This window comes from Eretmochelys imbricata, chromosome 1, assembly GCF_965152235.1.
Source record: "Eretmochelys imbricata isolate rEreImb1 chromosome 1, rEreImb1.hap1, whole genome shotgun sequence".
Lineage (NCBI taxonomy): Eukaryota > Metazoa > Chordata > Testudines > Cheloniidae > Eretmochelys > Eretmochelys imbricata.
The window spans coordinates 65,093,255-65,113,291 of NC_135572.1; positions in this window are offsets into that span (position 1 = coordinate 65,093,255).

A 20,037-nucleotide genomic window follows, 5' to 3' on the forward strand; every position below is an offset into this window, starting at 1 on the left:
CAGGTCCTCAAAGAATCAATCCTGAAGCACTTACATGAGAGGAAAGTGATCAGGAACAGTCAGCATGGATTCACCAAGGGAAGGTCATGCCTGACTAATCTAATCGCCTTCTATGATGAGATTACTGGTTCTGTGGATGAAGGGAAAGCAGTGGATGTATTGTTTCTTGACTTTAGCAAAGCTTTTGACACGGTCTCCCACAGTATTCTTGTCAGCAAGTTAAAGAAGTACAGGCTGGATGAATGCACTATAAGGTGGGTAGAAAGTTGGCTAGATTGTCGGGCTCAACGGGTAGTGATCAATGGCTCCATGTCTAGTTGGCAGCCTGTGTCAAGTGGAGTGCCCCAGGGGTCGGTCCTGGGGCCGGTTTTGTTCAATATCTTCATAAATGATCTGGAGGATGGTGTGGATTGCACTCTCAGCAAATTTGCGAATGATACTAAACTGGGAGGAGTGGTAGATACGCTGGAGGGCAGGGATAGGATACAGAAGGACCTGGACAAATTGGAGGATTGGGCCAAAAGAAATCTGATGAGGTTCAATAAGGATAAGTGGAGGGTCCTGCACTTAGGACGGAAGAACCCAATGCACAGCTACAGACTAGGGACCAAATGGCTAGGCAGCAGGTCTGCGGAAAAGGACCTAGGGGTGACAGTGGACGAGAAGCTGGATATGAGTCAGCAGTGTGCCCTTGTTGCCAAGAAGGCCAATGGCATTTTGGGATGTATAAGTAGGGGCATAGCGAGCAGATCGAGGGACGTGATCGTCCCCCTCTATTCGACATTGGTGAGGCCTCATCTGGAGTACTGTGTCCAGTTTTGGGCTCCACACTACAAGAAGGATGTGGATAAATTGGAAAGAGTCCAGCAAAGGGCAACAAAAATGATTAGGGGTCTGGAACACATGAGTTATGAGGAGAGGCTGAGGGAACTGGGATTGTTTAGTCTGCAGAAGAGAAGAATGAGGGGGGATTTGATAGCTGCTTTCAACTACCTGAGAGGTGGTTCCAGAGAGGATGGTTCTAGACTATTCTCAGTGGTAGAAAAGGACAGGACAAGGAGTAATGGTCTCAAGTTGCAGTGGGGGAGGTTTAGGTTGGATAGTAGGAAAAACTTTTTCACTAGGAGGGTGGTGAAACACTGGAATGTGTTGCCTAGGGAGGTGGTGGAATCTCCTTCCTTAGAAGTTTTTAAGGTCAGGCTTGACAAAGCCCTGGCTGGGATGATTTAATTGGGGATTGGTCCTGCTTTTGAGCAGGGGGTTGGACTAGATGACCTCCTGAGGTCCCTTCCAACCCTGATATTCAATGATTCTATGATTCTAAAGCCACATTCATGGGACTGTGTGATGAGCTCGCCCCAGCCCTGCAGCACAAGGACTCGAGAAGGAGAACTGCCCTGTCGTTGGAGAAGCCCGTGGCGATTGCACTGTGGAAGCTGGCTACTCCAGACTGCTACTGATTGGTTGCTAACCAGTTTGGAGTGGGAAAGTTGACCGTTGGACTCGTGTTGATGGAAGTGTGCAGGGCCATTAACTGCATCCTGCTTCAAAAGACAGTGGGCAAAGTGTGTGGATGGCTTTGCACAAATGGGCTTCCCTAACTGCGGAGGGGTGATAGATGGCACACACATTCCAATTCTGGCACCAGACCACCTAGCCACTGAGTACATTAATTGCAAGGGGTATTTCTCAATGGTTCTCCAGGCACTTGTGGATCACCATGGGTGTTTCACAGACATTAACGCAGGCTGGTCAGGAAAGGTGAATGACGCACGCATCTTTCGGAACACTGGCCTGTTCAAGAAGCTGCAAGCAGGGACTTTCTTCCTGGACCAGGAGATCACTGTAGGGGAAGTTAAATGCCCATTGTGATCCTGGGAGGCCCCGCCAACCCCTTAATGCCGGGGCGTATGAAGCCGTACATGGGCAACTTTACAGCAGCAAGGAGCGGTTCAACAACAGGCTGAGCAAGTGCAGAATGACAGTGGAGTGTGCATTTGGCCATTTAAAAGCCCACTGGCGATACCTCTGTGGCAGTGTTTCCCAAACTTGTTCTGCCGCTTGTGCAGGGAAAGCCCCTGGTGGGCCGCACCGATTTGTTTACCTGCTGTGTCTGCAGGTTTGGTCGATCACGGCTCCCAGTGGCTGCAGTTCGCTGCTCCAGGCCAATGGGAGCTGCTGGAAGCGGCGGCCAGTATGTCTGTCGGACTGCACCGCTTCCAGCAGCTCCTATTGGCCTGGAGTAGCGAACCGTGGCCAATGGGAGCCGCAATCGGCTGAACCTGTGGACGCGGCAGGTAAATAAACCGGCCTGGCCCACCAGGGGCTTTCCCTGCACAAGTGGTGGAATAAGTTTGGGAACCACTGCTCTATGGGAAGCTGGACCTGGCCGATGACAATATTCCTATGCTTATAGCTGTGTGTTGTATGCTCCATAATATATTTGATGGGAAGGGTGAAAGCTTCACTCAGGGCTGGACCGCAGAATCTCAGTGCCTGGAGGCTGAGTTTGAACGGCCAGAGACCAGGGCTATTAGAGGGGCACAGTGAGGGGCCATAAGGATCAGGGATGCCTTGAGGCAGCAATTTGAAGCTGAAAGCCACTAATATTTGTTGTTATGCTTGGGATTGCAGTGCTTGTAATGCTAGGAGGTGATTGGTGCACATGATGCAAGAAGGGGGCTTAACATAATTGTATGTTGCTTTGCAGTGCTCTTTTTGCTTTCACTTAATAGAATAAAGATTGCTTTCAAACCAGCACAATTCTTTTATTAAAAGACAACAACCGGAGGAGAGAGTCAAACGAATAAATACATCAGCAGGGAGGGGGAAATGAGGAAGGGAAGGTCCAAGGAGGAGGAGGGGTCCTGCTACGGCTAAATATTTGTGTATGTCCAGCGATCATACCCAACCTTCTCCTTTGGAGTACAAAGCAGTGGGTGCTGTACTTCGGCGGGGCCAAACTGCAGAGGGATGGGTTTTGAGTGCAGTGGGTAGTGGGAGTCTGCAGTGCTGGACTGTGATGGGGCAGGAGTGGAATGCAGTGGGTACAGGCTGGAGCCTGGAGGTTGATAAGAGTGTGTTGGTGGTGTCTGGGGGACACATGGGAAAGAGTTTTGCGACAGCGGCTACGGGCTAGGGCGGGAGCGGAGCTGCTCAGTTTGCAGTGCTAGTAGTGCCTGGAGTGTGCTTGCTTGGTACTCCATAACGTTTAAGAGCCGCTCTGTGGCTTCTTTCTGGTGTGCCGCATTCTTCTTTCGGTCCCTCTTCTCGCCGTCCGGCCACTCCTTCCATTCCTGTTTTTCGGCCGCAGAGTGCATCATAACCTCACGCAGAAAGTCCCTAGCCCTTCTTGGCTGCTTTCTGATTCTGTGCAGCCATTCTGCCGCCAATAACAAAGAGGGAGGCTGGCCTCCCAAGGTCATCTTTGTGAAGTTTAAATGCAACATTTTACAGAAGCAGTATTGTTTGTAACACAGACAACACTGATTCAATGCTTTAAAACACAGCTGGTATTCACACATCTGTCACTAACTGGCTGATCCCAGGCAAGCACACATGAGCCACAAGACCCCCAAAATGGTGAGTAGCTGCAGAGGCAGGGTAAATCACTCCTCTCGGACCCTGCTGTACACTGGGCATGTGGCTCTTGGGGAAAGCCAGCACTGTAGGGGGAGGGGGGGGCTGATAATAATTCCTGTTCCCACATAATGGAAGATATCTCACTGCTGAGGGTGAGCAGGGAATCAAGAGAAGGTCTTCTCCAAGCCTGCGGCTTCTGCCCTGGCCTCTATGCAGCTCACCTGTGTGCAGCAATAGTCCCTGCCTCCCCCACATATGTTCCCCTTTCATAAGCTTTCCGTAGACACCTTACTTGACATACGTTGTACAAGATTTGTTGCAATTATATACTAGTGGTAGTAACAATGTTCTACATGGTTATATTTTAATCAGATAACATCACACCATTTAAGTGGAAGAACATGTTTATTGTTTCAAGGATAGCTAGAGTGGCAACTTTGAGGAATTTTGGATTAGGGGAATTTTGGATACTGGAAATTTGCAGCTGGTCCCTAGCATGAGCATAGGGCCAACCAAAATCACAGAATCAGATTCCACTGAATTTTGGGAAATTTGGATCTGGGTCTGAACTTTCAGACGTGGGCTCCTCTCTGCACAGAACGTTCATATAAAATTTGGTATAACTATATAAAACTGGGAATTTTGGTCCAGGAAAGCATAATGTTTAGACTGAAAGAAAGGTTCATAATTTCCAGTACAGCCAAGAAGATATTTAAGAGCAGCACAGCTATATACCTTACCAGAGTGACATTAGGTGTCGCTGATTTTGTTTTCTTTTTAACATGTAAAAAATATTTGTGGATAATTTGTGTCTATCAAAGCAAAGGTCTGATAAAATAGTCTAGAACGGAGACAGGAATAGTAAAGGCAGGCTCTGTGTAGGTTTCTCCAGACCCATCTGCCAATACATCTCAATCTTGATATTGCAACACCTGTACTATGAAAAGTTTGAATGTATTCCAAAGAATCAAAGAAAACCCCTCACTGTCTTCAAAGGGAGCAGGTTTGGGTTCCAAGAGTGAAATCCTGGCCCCATTTAACAAAATGAGAGCTTTAAAATTGATTTCAATGGGACCAGGATTTCACCCAAGGTCTGTATCTTCTGAATAGATATTACCAATTGTGTCCAAGCGTGTGATGGTTTTGTGTCCCGAACATATTCCCGCTTGGGAATAGGGTGAAGATTCATTTCAGTCCAGAGTATTATTATCATTGCACTTGTGACCTAACTGACTTTGGACAGAGCTCTCCAGATCAGTGGTTCCCAAACTTGTTCCGCTGCTTGTGCAGGGAAAGCCCCTGGAGGGCCAGGCCGGTTTGTTTACCTGCCGCGTCCACAGATTCGGCCGATTGCGGCTCCCAGTGGCCGCGGTTCATCAGACACTGCTTCCAGCAGCTCCCATTGGCTACTGGGAGCCGTGATCGACCGAATCTGCAGACGCGGCAGGTAAACAAACCAGTCCGGCCCGCCAGGGGCTTTCCCTGCACAAGCGGCGGAACAAGTTTGGGAACCACTGCTCTAGATGAAAATACTAGTGAACCACCTTGTCGTAGTTTATAAAAGGAAGTATTTTATGCCAGCGGTGAATGCAAAGTAAGTACAGAAGCAAAGATGTAAACATACTTCTCTATTGTCCATGAAGCAATTGCTGAAGAAAAGCAATTTTCAGAAAATGTCACATGCCATTAACCAGATTCTGCTCTCATATAGTCCGGTGCTGTTCCCGTAGTGGGAGATGAACCGATGTAACTGAGAGCAAAATTGGCCCTATGTTTTTTTTAAGAACATTAGTTTCCTGGTCCAGCACCAGCTTAATGAATCGTGGCCAGATGTGGTGAATTAAACCAGTGGAAGATCTGACCTTAGGTGCTTTGCTATTGACATCAGTGGGAGCAAGATCATGCCACAATTATCAATTACCGGTTTTAGAATCAATGTATTTGTCCAATGGTGGTATATTTTGTAGTGTCTTTTATTTTTAAATAGTCTTAACTCAGAAAGCAAAAATCAACATGACAAAGATGACATTCCTGTTACCTCTACAACCTAACTGAATTCCAAAATAATAATAGCATCAACCAAAAGAAAACACCGATTCCTGCCTCCAAAAGAAAACTCAAACAAAACAAAGACATGGTATAAGACTGGATGAGTCACATGCATTGTAATATGTAGTTGGAATCACTTATCATACTGCTCATTAGCCATAAGAAGCATCATACAAATGGTTGTTGGAATTATTCTTATTTTTATTCTACATTATCCACATAAAACTGTAAGTACTGGGAGTGATCCTAAAACACTGTAGTAGATTTCCATATGACAACCTGACTCCTGGTCCTAACAAGTACGAAAATGAATGAAGCTTGACCTTCTACAAGATCAAATGACCTTTGAGTGTAAGGGGGTTAAAAAGACCAGATGCTCAGAACTGACTTCATTGTAGTTTCAAAGTACTTAGAGCTCAAAACTGAAAGAATAAGCTTTGACTTTTCTTATTTGAAGTTGCAGGTCACTGAGGTTACATGCTCTAACTATGCAAGGGCCATATGAATGTAGAATATGAAGACCTCTTCTCTTTCATCCTACTGCTTGATGGTGGAATCCCCCATTGTTGCCATAAATTTGCAATTTTGTTTTCAAAAGGCTGAAAAGTCAAGAATAACTAAATATAAAACACTGATTTCAAAAACGCAGTTTCAAGCCCACAGATATAAGAACCCCTGGCATTGTATTTATCTGATGTTAGATGGCACTCAATATCAATTTGGGTAGTGAACTTGACACTCACCAGATTTAAGCATAAAATATAAGTATGCCTTTCATTCTGTTTCCCTGTCAGCCACTGAAATAAGTTCAGAAAGGGTGTTCACTCTTAGAGGTGGTCAAAAATATTGCCTGTTTTCACAATCACAAAATTAGAGCAGTTTGTCAACATTTGTAAGACTTTCAACACAATTTCATGTGATTTTTGTTGTTGTTGATTGCGTTAAGATGACGGGAAAAATATCACTGCAATTTTTTTTATTTCCCTTTTCCAATTTTGAGATGGGTTGTTGTTTGATTGGTTTAGTCACACAGAAGTGGTTCTTGTCATATAATCCACAAGGGATTGATTCTGATTCACTGATTGGCAGAGCCAGCTCAAGATGGTTAGTAGAAGCTATCTTGAATAATATTTCCACAGGATGTGGATGTGTTTTGTATCCTTTCTCTGAGACAGTCCAAAAAGTAGGTGTTAGTACCAGCAGGAGAGAGTGACTCTGGTTGTTATATGGTGCAATGGTGGGGGGAAGGCCGCTTACGATTCCTCACCAAATACCATCTAGAGTTTGAAGGGTCAGTGGTCCTAATTGATGATGCCCCGAATACACTGGAAAGGGAGAACAGGCTATCTACCAAAGATGCCTGAGAGAGAAAACAGGTCACTGATCCTTCCTAGCAAGGAGACAACACAAGGTAGGTGCCTGCTACATACTCATGGACTGAAGAGGCAGGAAGGGAAGAAGACCAGTTGTAGGGTTCTGGGAGGGTGAGATAGCATGGAGATGCCCATATCAGCTGCCTCCACATCATGTGAACTCCAGCCAGCTTCATCTCCACTTTCGGAACATCATCTAGATCCTGATGGTCTAGAGTTGATCCAGTACCCATAGACTCAGCTCATCTAGGACCTGTTCAAGTACGTAGTCATGTTAGTGAGAGCAGCCTCAATGCAATACAAGTTGGCTCCCCTCTGGGCCATTGTTGCTCCCACATAGGGTACATCTACACTGCAATAAAACACCTACAGCTGGCCCATGTCAGCTGACTCGGGCTTGTGAGGCAGCATAGACATTCAAGATGGAGCCTCAGCCCAATCCTGAATGTCTACGTTGGAATTTTATAGCCCCACACCCGGAGCCCTGAGAGCCTGAGTCAGCGGACACAGGCCAGCTGTGTTTCAGAGTAGCAGCCATGTTAGTCTGTATTTGCAAAAAGAAAAGGAGTACTTGTGGCACCTTAGAGACTAACAAATTTATTTGAGCATAAGCTTTCGTGAGCTGCAGCTCACTTCATCGGATGCATTCAGCTGTGGGTGTTTTACTGCAATGTAGACATACTGTTAAGGTTCCTTCCCCACTCTGAACTCTAGGGTACAGATTTGGGGACCAGCATGAAAGACCCCCTAAGCTTATTCTTACCAGCTTAGGTTAAAAATTTCCCCAAGGTACAAACTTTGCCTTGTCCTTGAACCCTATGCTGCCACCAACAAGCATGTTAAACAAAGAACAGGGAAAGAGCTCACTTGGAGACGTCTTTCCCCCAAAATATCCCCCCAAGCCCTACACCCTCTTTCCTGGGGATAAAAGGTCTTGCTTTTATCCTGGGGAGGATAAAAATCCTCATCAATTTGCACAGGTGAACACAGACCCAAACCCTTGGATCTTAAGAACAATGAAAAAACAATCAGGTTCTTAAAAGAAGAATTTTAATTAAAGAAAAGGTAAAAGAATCACCTCTGTAAAATCAGGATGGTAAATACCTTGCAGGGTAATCAGATTCAAAACATAGAGAATCCCTCTAGGCAAAACCTTAAGTTACAAAAAGACACAAACAGGAATATACATTCCATTCAGCACAGCTATTTTACCAGCCATTTAAACAAAAGAAAATCTCTAGCATTTCTAGCTAGACTACTTAGTAACTTTTTACAGGAGTTCTGAGCTGCATTCCTGATCTGTTCCTGACAAAAGCATCACACAGACAAACATCCCCCACCCCCTCCAGCTTTGAAAGTATCTTGTCTCTTCACTGGTCATTTTGGTCAGGTGCCAGCGAGGTTATCTTAGCTTCTTAACCCTTTACAGGTGAAAGGGTTTTGCCTCTGGCCAGGAGGGATTTTATAGTTCTGTATACAGAAAGGTGGTTACCCTTCCCTTTATATTTATGACACATACCCTTAGTGGAAAGATCTGGTAGCTGCTCCACTCTTTGCCAGCACCTTGGAGCCTCATCTTTGCCTTCTGCCTTGGCCATATGGGAGTGCTTGGGGACACAGGACTTAACAAAAATCCACATGGCACTATTGGAGGTAGCCTGATTCATCACGGTTACTCTAGTTTCATGCTGGTGTAATACCATTGAAATCCATTTTTGAAATTTGCACACTTACTTTCTATTGTTTAAATGGAGCTACATTTGTGGGGTTAAAGTATTTACCATATGCTGCCATCAATACTGCATTCCTGGGAAGCTTGTTTTAAACACAGGTCGGTACTATTGCTTCCACGCTGCAGTTGCATTCACCCTAGGCACAAAGAGAATGGTGTCTCTGTAATATTTTAATGATGGCTTTTTTCTTGGAGGACACAGATGACTGTTTTATTGAGGAACAGCCTTGCATGTTGGTGTCCATCTTCCTCTTTGCAAAATGTGCTGTTATTAGCCAGCTATTTCTCAAAGGCACCTACCATAACCTTTGCAGCATCTCACTAAACTTGATCAATAGCTTTCCATTAGTGCTATTAGATCCTGAGGGAGAAGAATGGATTGCGCGTGTCGAGTGGGATGCCAGATACAGAAGGTGGCACAGCAGGGAACGCAACTGGTCATTTACTACAGAATGTTAAAGGAGAGGGATTCAACACGAATTTACGAATTGCTAAACAATATTTATTAAGTTGAAATGACTTACTTTCTCAGGGACTGTATGCTGCTTCTGCTGAATTCAGTGGAAGTTTTGTTGGTGATTTCAGTCGGAGTAGGAAAAAGGAGTTTGTAAAATGGGGGTGCCTCATGTTAGGTGTCTAAATCAGTATTTAGGCACTTAAATCAATGGCTAGGCAGCAGAGCTTCCTTTGAAGTCAATTGTTGTTCTAGTGTGATTAGTACCTTTGAATGTCAAGCCACTGATTGCAGTATCTATCTAACTTTAAGCACTTTAAACCAGAACATTTTGGCTGGTGTGCTCATATCTGATTATAGGGCCACAAGGGTTATCTTCCTTCCTTTCAGAGGGTAAAAGAGAAAAAAATCTCTTTTAGAAAGATCTCCATTGGAGAAACACAAAGAGCAACTCAGTGTGAGTAACTTGTGTTTTAACATCCGTTCTAGTCTTTAATATATTTAGGATGTAAAGAACTGCCAGAGAAAAAGAAGAAAAGAAGGAAGACTATTTTCTAGACTTGATGCAGGTTGCTAGACACTAACTATTGGAAGTATATAATGCTACACAAAAAAGGATAATACATTTTTTAGGATTGAGTTCAGAAGAAAATGTGCAAAAGCCACTGTGGATTTGGCTTCCGAATCTGGGTAAGCTGTTCGGCAGCAAACACAGCTGGGCCATGACATCTCATTTGCCCTAGTGGTGACGGAGAAAAGGACCACGATTTAGAAAGACATAAATCTGACCCCACATACCAATGGATTCCATTTTACAAGGCCAGCAGTTAATCCAGCAATAGATTTAATTAGTTTTCACCGGTACCCCCTGATAGCCAGCTGGGCTCCTGAGTGCTATATATTTTTAACATCCCTTTTACAGAAGTCAAGGTCTTTGTTCTATGGTGATACAGCCTATCATTCAACTTTTTCAATTCTCTTTCTTTTCTTTTTCAAAGTAGAGCCTTTTTCTTTCTTGCCTGCTTATCTAGAAAGCACCATATCTTTTTTCTTGCCTTTAAAGCCCCAGGCACACCAACAGAACTATGTAAATAATAAATGATAATATGGTTCATCATCTACATTGCTGCTGCTTAGAAACCTTCTCTCTTGTTTTTCTACCACAAATCTATCCAAGCCTCCCTCATGATACTTTTAGACCAACATTTTCAAAGCTGGATGCCTAAAGTTAGAGATCTAAATCTATATTTAGGAATGAAATAAAATTACCTGAGAGGTTCTAGTCACTTATTTTGGTGCATAAATAGGGATTTAAGTGCTTCCGGGGATGCTCAAATTTGAAAATGTGAACAATTTTTTTCTGTGCATAACTTGGCCACCACATTGCCTGGGGAATGGAATTACCAATGAATTGTGATGATATTAAATTGATCAGTTTATTCTGCTTACATGATGGGGTGTGATTATTTCATGCACAAGCTGTGCAATGGAGTCTGATTTATACAGAAAAATGTATGTGTTTTTTCCCATTTCACATCAACACAACGGTCAGGTTCTCAGAACATGCAATCTAGAGACATTTAGATCTTTTAAGAAACAAAACCCAGTTTGGGGTTCTTGCAGAATAAAGGGCTATTGAATTTAAGTAAGAGTGGCAGAATCTAGGCTTAAAAATGGTATCAGATCTGTTCCACCATCTATTTGTACATAGAACTCCTACTGAGATCAGAGTTCCACACAAAGAATGGGAGGCAGAGTACCACTTGACACTGAGGAGCCACTGGTAAGGTTTCAGTATCTTAAAAGGACTGGTTTTAGCATAAATAATGCACATTGTTTTGGACAGACTGAGCATTCGAGGCCTTTCATTGATCACATGAAGCTTTTTTCAGAGGAAGGACTCCATGAAACAGCGTTGTATCAGAAGAAACATTAACTGTCTCAGCAATCAGTCAGAAATCCCAACCAACGTTAGAGCTGCTCCCCTAGATCTAGGGCGTGATCCCACTCCCACTGAAGTTCTTGTGTTATGAGAAGGTGTAAATAACATTTCCTTATTTACTTTCTCCACAACAGTCATGATTTCATAGTTCTCTATTATAAAACGATTTCATAGTTCTCTATTATAAAACGATTTTATAGTTCTCTATTATATATAAGATCTACACATACATGGAATTTGTACTGAAAGAGTCCTTCAGGATTACGGTTGACCAGAAGTGGGTTGAATCAGCCTCATGCAACACCACATGGGATTGTGTCAACAGAAGAAGGTGAATCTGGGGGGAAATTTCTGAGTATAAGTTAATGCTGACTTTAGCTGGATAAAACATGCTCTCTTCAACATCAGCAGCTGTGTAGTCACTAGGGAGCTGTCTGGTTACATGTGTTTTTATCACATCTGTCAGCTTAACTAAATCAGAGATCCAAATGAACAATGTAGCACACAGGAACGTTATGTGGATTTATGACAGTTGAAATACATAGTCCCTGGCAGACTTGAGGTCCATGAAGCAATGAACGACATGATTTTAATCTGTGGTAGATATAATCTTGCTCCATTGTTCTTCAAGTTGTGTACAGAAAAACTGTACCCATGTACAACTGAGTGAATAATTATATTTTTTGGTTTGGCGGCCAAACCAGAAAGTATGAAAAAAATAAAATCCAAACCCAACCTGGTTTGTTTTGAATCAAAACTGAATTATTTTGGCTTTTCTTGCCCAAACAAAAAATAGAAAAAAATTGTTTGGGTCAAATGAAGCCATTTGAATGTCATTTGGAAACAAAAAATTGTTTTGAAGCGAAATGTTGAAATAAAATATTGAACAGTCTTGTTTCAAAATGCCATTTCTAGTCATCTGGAAATGAAGTGTTGAAATGGTTCATTTAGAAGAGATCAAAATGAAACATTTCAAATTAAAAAAAATCCTATGTGCCAAATTCAACCTGAATTTGTGAATATTTCAGTAAATGCAAAACTGCATTTTTTTTGGTGAATTTTCTATTTAGTTAAAATTTTTCCCAGCTCTATACCCATGGTCTTCAGATAAATCTTTCAAAATGTCAGAAAGAGAAAAAAGGAATTGGAGAAATATATACACATATAATAACTATATTGACTTTTGAAAGCCATATTTCTGAGATGAACAAAACAGGAACAGTAATTCTTTTAATTAGTTGATAATAACAGGCATGAGCAAACACAACAGAAGGGAAGCTGTTTCTATCAACTATATGGTAGAGTAAAACATTTGGTGTCACGTGTATCAAAGAAATGGGAGCCATATCATACAGAATGCTTTTTTACTTGTGGTATGACACCCAGGTTGTGCTGTGCGGCAACGTGCAGTGTTATGATGGCACAGTCTGGGTAATTTACTAGCTTTCATGATAACTGACATGAATGCCATACGGATTCCACAAGATACAAAATGGACCTGATCCTACAAATGCTCCTTATGTGGAACTGCTACTCCTGGGGGAATTCTGCACCACTGTGCATATGCAGAATATATGCCCCCATAGAGTTCTTTGCTTCCCCACAGAAAAATGACTTTCTGACAGGGAAGCAAAGGGAAGCCACAAGAGTGGTCATGCGACCCTCCCAAGCAGTATGTTTTGGGTGTCCAGGGCATCTGGTAGAGAGGTAAATTACTATGGGGCAGGGGTCAGGACTGGGGAAGACCCTGCTGGTGGCTCCTGCACTGGGCTCAGCTGCTAGTCCTTGCTGGGCTGGGGACAACAGAACTTCCTCTTCCCCTGCACGGCATCTGGGGCTGTGTCAGACCCACCCCCAGATTTCTCCCCCTGGCTGTAGAAAGCTCTGCAAACTCCCTGCCCTCGTGCTTCCTGCACCCATTGATGCTCAGCTGCAGGAGAGGAGGGATCCCTGTATAGGGAGCTGCTCCCCCATCTGCCCAACCCCTGTGCATCCAGACCTCCTCATACTCAGACCCTACCACCGAATCTCACCTGCCCCTGCACCCAGAACCTCCCGATGAGCCCCACTACCCCTGTACTTAGACCACCCTGACAAGCCACCCGCATCTGGATGCCCACCCTACTGAGCCCCAACCAGCTGCACATGGATCCCCATCCCACTGAGACCCACTATCCCAGCATCTGGAGCCTCCCCACTAAGTCCCCCACACCCAGACCCTCCCGCTGAGCCCCAACCACCTTCACCTGCTCCCCCCTGCAGAATCCCATTACTGTTGCACCCAGAACTCCCCAACAAGCCCCTGTGCATCCAGATGTCCGCTGCACCCGGATCCCACACTGAGTCGCCCGCACCCAGATTGCCCCACACAGAACCCTTTCAACCCACACCTGGATCCTCCCACACTAAGCCCCTTCACACTTGGATCCTACCTTGCTGAGCCTGCCTGCCCACACCTGGTACACCTGGCATGGAAGGGCAGGGCCCTAGGATGTTTGTGGGGCAGGCCTGGTCCTTGCATTATATCAGGATTGGGTGCAGCCTCACCGCTGAGTCTGTGTCCCGGGGGGTGGGGGGATGGGGAGCTACACAGTGATTTTTGAAATAGTGTGTGCAGAATTTTTATTTTTTTGGTGCAGAATTTTTAATTTTTTGGCGCAGAATTCCTTGAGGAGTAAACTGCCACTGAAATCATTGGGTCTGGCTGAACTCACAATTTCAATTGGGTTTGGTCCCCAGTGGAACTTAGAACACCATCAGGACTGCTCCAATTTGTACCAGGAATCACTGGAACAGGGCAGAATTCCAGCTATTCCTCCTTCCTAAGACGTGTATCTGAATACACGCCTTACATTATGTGGCTCAGGAGGTAGTGGCATAGAGCAAGGTAGATTACCTTTACAGTTTGGATCACTCCCTGCCCCAGGCCACAAGAACCTTCAGCTGTTCACTTAGGACAACTTAATACCTCAGTTGTGTCTCCTTTACAACTCTGAAGCAGCACAAAGGGGCTAAGGTGGGGCCATGGTCAGGCTCCTAGTGTTCATACATGACAGGTCTTGTTAGGTTGCTGTCAGAAGTTAGGTCGGTGAGCTATATAATTCACTGTTTGGAATCATCCTAATTATCTGATGTTGAAAAGACTGAATGAGCACTCAATTGCTTTTAGGAAAAAAAGTCTGTGCAAGTCTGTGACAGTCTGAGGTATACAACATCATGATGTCCATAGTATTTTGCTGCCACAGGCTTTTCCATTACATATTTTTGGCCCATATGTGTGATATGTGACATATTTGCTAAATTCTGTCAGATCCATCATGGAACAATCTTTCACATTTTCAGTCAGGAATCTAGTCTTTCAGCATAAACACAAATGCACTTTAGTAAATGCTATTCTCTATTAGGAAGATGACCAGTCTACCCTCTGGTAAGAAAATTGCTAGACAGCCCAGTCACTTAAATCTAAATAAACGAGTTTAAAAACAAGCTAGTGTGTTGGAATTAAAGTTTAAATCTAGTATACAGATACCGGGGGGAGTGATAGCTCAGTGGTTGGAGCATTGGACTGCTAAACCCACAGCTGTGAGTTCAATCTTTGAGGGGGTCATTTAGGGATTTGGGGCAAAAATTGGGGATTGGTCCTGCTTCGAGCAGGGGGTTGGACTAGGTGACCTCCTGAGCTCCTTCCAACCCTGATATTCTATGATTGTGATGATGAGCACATTGAATGGCTAGACAGATATCTAATTATTAGATGAAAAATGATCATGCGTTTCTGAAATGCAGCTGTGTGATCACCTTCTTTTGATTCCTAACTAGAGGTACAAACTGAGATCTGTATTTATGAAAGGGTCAAAGCTGATAGAAGATCTGATGCTCTTATAGGGCTTAGACCAATGCAGTGAGAGACTTTGGGGAAAAAGGGCATGCAGAGACTGAGGTCACGTCCACACTAGCACTTATGTTAGCAAAACTTTTGTTGCTCAGGGATATGAAAAAACCACCTCCGTGAGCGACATAAGTTTTGTTGGCATAAGCGCTCGTGTGCACAGCGTTATGTCGCTGGGAGACGCTTTCCCGCTTGTTGAGCTGGTTTAATTACGTTGAAGGGAGAGCTCTCTCACATCCGCGTAACGCAGCTCCACGAGTGCTCTTACAATGGCAGCGGTACAGCTGTGCTGCTGTAAGCTTGTAAGTAAAGATATGGCCCGAGCGATAGTGTGCAGCAATCCACTGACTTGTTTAGTTTAAGAGTGCTAGTCTTCCAGCAGCTGGTCCTGAAACTGCACAAAGTTCGGTTACAGAATAAGCAACACACCGTGTATAGTTGGCACTGGAGCAAATACCTGCTAAACATATAAACCTCTTAAAAGATTACAATCTGGGTACAACTGCATTTGTTAGTTACTAGGATGAACAGAGGGACATGTAAATAGACACGGAGTAGAACAGTGCTGCCTTAGAACAGCACTATTTGTATTTCTAAAAATGACTTATTGTGTTCCATGTTGTAGATAGATTCTCACTCACACCAAATTTACACTAGTTTAATTCCATTGACCTACTTGGAATTACTCTGATATAGACTGGTATAAGTGAGAGGAGAGTCTGGTCTGGCAAGGTACTAAATAAAAGGTGTCAAGCAGACCCAGGGCCCAAACTTTCTCCCATTGAAGTCAGAACTCACGACTCAAAACTTGCATTGTCTTTTAATGGGAACAGGAACAAGCCCTAAGCTTTCATTGTGATTTATATAACATAATAAGTTAGAGAGGGGACTTTATTATTTGAAGAGACAATTAAAAAGAAATATTAGATGGGGCGGGAAGGGAGAGATCATATTTGACTAGAATGGCAATGCACCAATATTAAAAGTACCAGTAAAGCTTAATAAAACCAGTAGAACAATGCATGATTATTATAAATGAATATGTTGAATCAATCTCTGCAATGGTTTTATTCATTTCTTTGTAAGAAAACGAGATGAAGCTGATTGTTCCTATCTAGTGAATTTGTTTGGGAACAAGTTTTGTTTTAATGTAAACATTAAATTTGTTCCATTAAAACAGTGTCTGCGGAGGTGTTTTAACCAAAGAGGATTATTTGTTAATGATGTGGAGACAAAAATGGGCTCCTGTGTCAAGTTCATAATTGCCACTCTTCAATATTAAATATATAGAACTGTGTTTATATAAGAATGAGATTGTGATGTAACAGACAAGAAAAACAATAGGTTCTGCAGGTAGGATTCATGGCAAAACATACATTTATTGAGCTGTTAGTTGAGATTTTGCACAAAACCAGGTAAGAAAGCCCATGCAGAGTTATTAGCAAAAGGCACACAGGACAATTCAAGTGCTTCTATGTTCGTGTTTTCTTCCTGTATACCTTTGTTTTGGGCTGTTTGCTGTGGTTGCGTGAAAAGCACAGTCCATACCCAATTATTCATCTTAAATCAATTTTAAAGACTTATTGAGACATTTTTAAGGACAAGATATCACCCTCTTAATCAAGCATAAAGCATAAATAAAGCAAATAGAGCAGGATAGGATCATGATCAGTTCCCAAGTCGTTGAGCATAGGCAGCGGTGCTGGAACAATTTTTATAGTGCGGGTGCTGAGAGCCATTGAACCAAACTGTAATCCCTGTATATAATGGAAACCACTTCAAGTCAGGGAGTGCTGCACCACCTCCCCTCACCCTTAGTTCCAGCACCTATGGGCACAGGTAGGCTGCGCCGGTAATTATCAGATCCATACTGGTTTGGCTGTGTAGATCTTGTGTTGCTCTCCCTAGGGTTTGTAGCTAGCCCTCTTTTATACACTTATATAACCCGTACATCTTGCATACACCATCCTTGCTCTTGCCTGCGTTACCTAACTGATCACTCATCACTCTTATCCCTATTTAGTATATTCCATGCTACATACATCCTATATTTTTCACACAATGCTTTTTTCCTGAATGGCTGTGTGACGGGGTGTATCAGCTCTGCACTGGGCCAATGGGGGTTGACCAATTATTGTGGGCACACCCCTGCTGCACATGCTCCAGGTGGAGGAGACAGATAAAAGGATGCAGCCCAGCTCAGTTGGGGCTGGCAGAGGAGGAGGAAGGATGTGTGCTGCAGTCTTCTGTAGAGAAACTGTTGACTCTCCAGGCTGTAGGGACCGTGGGTCCGAACTGTGCTGTGGATGACCAGCTGACCATGGAGACTGACTGGGATCCTGAGCTGCGGCCAGCTGAGGAGATGCCTGAGATGGACTTTTTTATATGAAGTGACCAAGGGGATGTGTTAGGAGCCAATGCCTGGATCCTTGATAGGGAGTTTACTGGCTCCATAGGGCCCTGGGTCGGAAACTGGTGAAGTAGGGTGGGCCCGGGTTCTTCTACCTCCCCACCCCTTCACTTGCCTCAAGGTGTGGCTACCAGGGGCTTCAGCTATAGACTGATCGTTTGCTCTGCCCTGCCCAGAGGGTCAGAGCCCCTTAACTGCTATTGTCTCCTCCAGCCAGGAGGATGAGGGGCTATAGACTGAGTGTTTTCTCTGCCCCACTCCAGGGGCTACAGACTGCTTGGTGGCTCTGCCGCATTGGAGTTCTGGGTCCCCTGATTGTGATTGCTTGACTCAACAGAGAATCTTGACAACCATGCTACAGGGTGTATCAACCCCGCACTGGGTAAAGAAGGGCGACTCCACTCTACACATTGAGAGCCAGTGACAGGGTCAGACTTTCTTAGCATGCCTTTTCATTCTTCCCCCTCTCATATTGTTATCTCCATGTCTTTCTTCTTTGGCCTAGGTGTTTTCCAGTTTTTCTCTATTTTCTCTGTCTTTGTGGCCTTATTCATTTGACCTGTCACCCCAACTCACTTGTTTTTCCATACTGTTATCTATACATTGCTGGCTACTCACTCAGTTTCTGTTTACCCGGTTTCTTATGTGGGATTCCAATACTTTGATTTTCTTAACACTTTGTTGGCAACTTCTTAACTGTATTCAGTCTGGTTTTCTAGAGATTGCTCAGTAAATGACCACATGTTTTTAAATAACTTTCCATGTGGTTGTTATATTAGACAAGCATATAGATTTGTCAGGGTTTTGCTGAGAAGCAATGTGGCTAAGACTTTGTTCTGTCATACTGGTGACCTGGGTTTTATTTATAGTATAGTTCATCCTTAAATAATAAGTCAGAGTGCATTTATATCCTGTGTCTGGTGATTTTTACTTTTTATCCTATTTAATATAACAGTAATTGTTGCTAAATGTAAGAGATTTAAGAAGCTCAATCTCTTTTATTTATAAAAGAAAAGGCTAAGAGGTGACTTGATCATAGTCTATAAGTACTTACACAGGGCGAAGATTTCTGACAGTAGAGGGCTGTTTAATCTAGCAGACAAAGGTATAGCAAGGGCCAACAGCAGGAAGCTAGACAAATTCAAACTGCAAATAAGGTGCATATTTTTATCAGTGAGGTTAAGTAACTAATGGAGTAATTTCCTGGGGAAGGGGTGGATTTGAAGTATTTCAAAAATCAAGATTAGATGTCTTTCGAAAAGATATGCTCTAGTTCAGCCAGAAGCTACTGGACTTTACACAGGGAGTACTGGGTGAAATTCTATGCCCTGTGCTCTACAGGAGATCTTAATGTTCCATTCTGGCCTTAAAAGCTATGAATCTAGCATCTGAGCATCAGGCAGCAGAAACTGTTTCTAAATGAATAATTCCTGGCATTGAGGACCTAGCTACCAAAAAGAACCCTAGCAACCACAGACTGTAGTATATAATATACTTAACATTGCTAAGCTGTTTAACCAAATACAAACAAAATGTAATAAAATTAATTGCAGTACATAATATGAAGGCAAGAGGACAATTGTGTTGGTAGAGAAATGTGTACTATATATGGGAGTTGTGTAAAGTACTATAACCAATTCATTAGGGGATATTAAAAAGGGAAAATAGCCTAACCTTATTAGCAATGAATATTTAGCTAAGAAGTGTATAACAAAAACAGTGGTAAACTGGAAAAGTGTTAAATTGTGTAGATAGATCCCCTTTTGGTACCATTCATAATCTGGGGTCAGTGGCACTTTATCCTAATCAAGGCAAATTATTCAAAACAATCTTGCTCAGTGTTTGGTTCCATATATAACAATATTTGATCCTGACACCACAATATTTAACAAGTTAGCTAATGTCCATTCAGTAGGTTATCCAGAAGACATCATCTACAAGAACCAGATGGATCTACCTCAGCTACTGGTGTATCATGCAGCAATGCAAATCTAAAGAGCTCTGCATTTGGCTTGTTGTGCCGGAAACATTTCTAACATTATAACTTCAGTGGCCACAATGATTAGTTACAGTACAATATGACAGAGAAGCTAGCTGCTCCTGTCTCCTTCCTTGTGAAGCTTACCACGTGGCGACAGCCAGCAGTAAGGGTAACCTATAATATGAGTAGACAGTACTGTGTAGTAACTAATTACAAGAAATTTACATGTGGAGATCTCATTTGCAATGTCACTACTACAATTTTCTGTTTTCCTCCTCATGTACGTAGGACTGTAGGATACACTATAATTAATGCCTATCCCAGTGTTTCTACATGAATCTATTGTCCAAAGGGAGTCCCAATGTCAGGGTGAAGTTGAAACTTACTTACCAGGTTTTAACGTACGTATTAATCCACTTACTTTAAATTTAAAAACATTACTAGATGGGAAAGATACACGTGTTAGTCAAATCAGCAATGACTCACAGAAGGCAAAACTAGCCTTGAATGAACTGATCCACGATGGGGAACTTTAAATACAGGTTTCCCACACCTGGATAGAAGTTGCATTTAAAGCTTTGCTTGTGTTACAAGGTGCATTAATTTTAGCTGTGTTAATTACGTA